The sequence below is a fragment of the Choloepus didactylus genome, chromosome 26 (genome assembly GCF_015220235.1).
Source record: "Choloepus didactylus isolate mChoDid1 chromosome 26, mChoDid1.pri, whole genome shotgun sequence".
Classification (NCBI taxonomy): domain Eukaryota; kingdom Metazoa; phylum Chordata; class Mammalia; order Pilosa; family Megalonychidae; genus Choloepus; species Choloepus didactylus.
Window position 1 is genome coordinate 16,292,556 of NC_051332.1, and position 3,777 is coordinate 16,296,332.

Consider the following 3,777-nt stretch of genomic DNA (forward strand, 5'->3'; position numbering starts at 1 on the left):
ACACACACCCCTGCCCTCACAGCTGCCTTAAGTGGTCGACTCTGGGGGCAAGGATAGGGGAGACAAGGAAAAGATGTGGTCTGGTCTGTCAAACTTGAATTTAAAAGTTTTAGGTGGGGATAGTGGGATTTGAGAGTTTCTATGCCCTTTTTAAAACTATTTCCAATTATTAGATTTGTTTCACTTAAGGCTATGACCCAGGCAATTGGAGAAGGTCTTTGCCTTTTCCAGAGGCAGCCCTCTGGCAGACTTCTGCTGTTTTAGGACAATTTCAGGGGTGTTTTATTTTTAATAAACAGGTTTGTTTAAAGGAATTACAAAACAAAGCCTTTGAGCCCTAATGCCTAGAGGGTTTTTGTTTTTGGACCTCAGGATTACTAGTTGTGCTGGTCTGAATGTATTATATCCCCCAGAATAAGCCGTATCCTTTGATGCAATCTTGTGGGGCAGACATGATAGTGGGGATTAAGTTGGAACATTTGAATTAGGTTGTTTGCATCAAGATGTGCCCCACCCAACTGTAGATGATAACTGATGGGATATTTCCATGGATGCGTGGCTCCACCTATTCAGGGTGGGCCTTGATCAGTGGAGCCATATAAATGCACTGACTCAAGGAGATGGAATTCAGTGCAGCTGCGAGTGATGTTTTGAAGAGGAGCAAGCTTGCTAGAGAGGAATGTCCTGGGAGAAAGCCATTTTGAAACCAGAACTTTGGAGCAGATGCCAGCCACGTGCCTTCCCAGCTAACAGAGGTTTTCCGGACGCCATTTGCCATCCTCCAGTGAAGGTACATGATTACTAATGTGTTACCTTGGACACTTTATGGCCTTAAGACTGTAACTGTATAGCCAAATAAACCCCCTTTTTATAGAAGCCAATCCATCTCTGGTGTTTTGCATTCCACAGCATTAGCAAACTAAAACAGTAGTTTATATATATATATATAAGCACATATTCATTTTAAAACAATTCAAGTAGAGCTCTTTAAGAACCTTTTGTTAATTTGCTATTGCCATTCAGAGGTATGAGAATAAACATTTAAGAGGCAGACAAGACACAGAAAGTGACAAGAAACAGAAACACAGAAATACTTTTTTAGAGGGACAAATAAAGAACTAAATATGCATTATATTATCCCATTTTTGCTCTTTTGCAGAACTAGAGTCAGAATCAGTAACTAATTAGGAACACTTGACCAATGCAAATATAGTAAGACAACAACTAACAAATTTAAAGACACTTAAAACTTACAATATATTTAAGTATCACACCAATTAATAGCTAGACCAAGCACACCAATTATCAATTAAACAGGCATTATTATATCTAAGAAACACATAGTTTAACAATTAAGCAAACATTAAACACTTACTATATGTAGGTAACATACAAGTTAACAGTTAAACAGGCCTACTTAATTTTATTGAATATCAGTTAATTGTTTGGTAACTTTTTTCCTGAAGAGTATACTCAAAAGGTGCAGAGATCAGAGCAGGCAGATTTTTCTGGAAGTGAGACCCAGGCCTTTAACCTAGGTCTGTGGAACTAGAACCAATGCACTATCTTACCAATCCAATTTTACATTGATAACTCACTCACTGAGTCAGACATCTGGACTTAAAACTGCAAATGGTTTTTCTCTTTGAAGCTTTTTAAGACACTGAAGGTTTGGAATGTTGGCAGAGCAGAGAAAAACCCAATTGCTGAGTCTGTAGACTAAATAGAGTCTGCTGTCATGAAAGGCTCAGTTACCAGGCTCACCCACCCTACCAGGGCTTCAGAGCCTCAGACATTAGTCCTCTGTGGGATGTAACATGTTCCAGATACTTCTAAGTTTTTTTTATCAGGCAGAAAGGGCTATTAAATGGCTCTGGTAGTTTATATTGGTATATTTTCACAGTATGTTTGGGGAAGGCACATTTTGATCAGAAGATGTTGCTAGGGAGGTGGCAGCTCTCTTGCCCTCTTCCCTCCCTGGAGGATCAGGGTGTTGAATTTTCTGTTTTAACCCTTTGTTGGACCAGAGGTTGAGCATGCTTAACTTTCTCAGTTTTAATTTCCCAGTCAGAGAGGCTGGCCTTTTCTTTCTCTTTAGAGTTGAGGCAAGTGGACAGAATGATATAGAGGTTATACCATGTAAGATCATAAGAGGGATGGAGAAGAGGATTTGGAGGAAAGGAAGATTGCAAAAGTAATATTTGGAATGTGGAGAAGAAAGAGTAGGGGGGTCTATATTCTCTTTCAAAGAAATCTTGTAATGATATTACATTTGCCATTCCATTGACAGAATCTGTTAAAGCCAGTGAGAATTTGGGGACTCAAGGTCCCATTTTCAGGCCACTTAAAGCTATTGCCTAATTTGTATTGGGGCCAGACAGAATTGGCCCTGTGCTTTTAAGAGGCAACCTATGGGGGCATCCTCTGTTTGCACAGAGCACATGTTACCCATAAGGAGGCCTGAGGGGAGCCTGACATAAATAATGAGTATTTAAGCCTGGAGGATATGAGGTAAATGACACAGGCATCCCTGTGAGTTGTCCTTGAGGTCCAGAGAAGGGAATTATTCCCAGAAGGAACTGGGAGGAGAGGGTGACCCCACCACCTCTGGTGCTGTGACCCAGGAGCCACATGGTGAATTTCTCTACCTAGTCTTAGGATTTCCAGTGCAGCAGGGGAAAAGAAATTCGGGGCATGTGCAAATTACTTACCCACAGGCTGAATAAGAGGTCACTACTGATGTTTAAATTGCCTTACCATCTCTGGTTTTAGCACCAGATATAAGGTAGCATGGCATTAAAGATGGGCAATGAAGCCACAGGGAAGGCAACAATAAAAGTTTATTGAGAGAAGCTGCAGGGTGGCCCCCACCAGCAGAGAGGATGCTTAGAAGGGAAACCATGCAGCTGTGTGCCAGAATTTCTTTTTATAGGGCTTTCTGTCAATCAGGGGGTTGGACAGGTCTTGAAAATGTAAATTATGTGAGCTTTGGTCAATAGGGGATTATACATAGTCTATCTTGTAGCTTGGCAATGCCTGGCTTGTAGATTTAAACAGAAGAGGTGGGGAAGGAGGGAGAAACAGTGTGGCTTGAACAGAAGTGGCATAAAGTTGGGGAGGGGTGGGACAGTGGCACAGCCCAGATTCACAAAGAGGGAAATGGGGGAGGGGCACAGGGCACAGACCTAACAGTTTTAACCTTCATTTCTAAGATGAGCAAACAGGTCTCATTTCTTTTCTAATGTTTAATGAGAAATTTTATATCCTTTTTTGTGAAATATCTCTTCAAAACTTTTATGTATTTTATTATTGTAATTGTAGGAGTAGTTCATATACTGAATATGAATATGCTGTCAGATATAGGCTTATGATGCCTCATGATTCAATATTTTACTTGTGTTTCATCTCTAGTAATGATGTCCTTTAAGGAGCAGATATTGGAACTTTCAATTATGTCCAATTTCATTTGTTTTTATTTTATGTTTAGTCCCTTTAGAATCATAATAGAGAAATCCTTGACTATGACAAATGAGGAAACCACTCATATTTTTCTAGAAATATTGCTTGCTTGTTTTTAATACCTTTTTCAAAAGGTAAAATTTACTATCAATGATCTTGTATTAATATTTAGGACTTGGGAGAAATGTGGCTAATGGGAAGTATTTTAAATATTTACATCAAAGTTTTCCAATACATTTTTGAACAGTCCATTCAATTTTTCCTGGTGACTTGTAAAACAGGGTACTGTATATCTGTGGGTCTATGGAAGCACTGTGT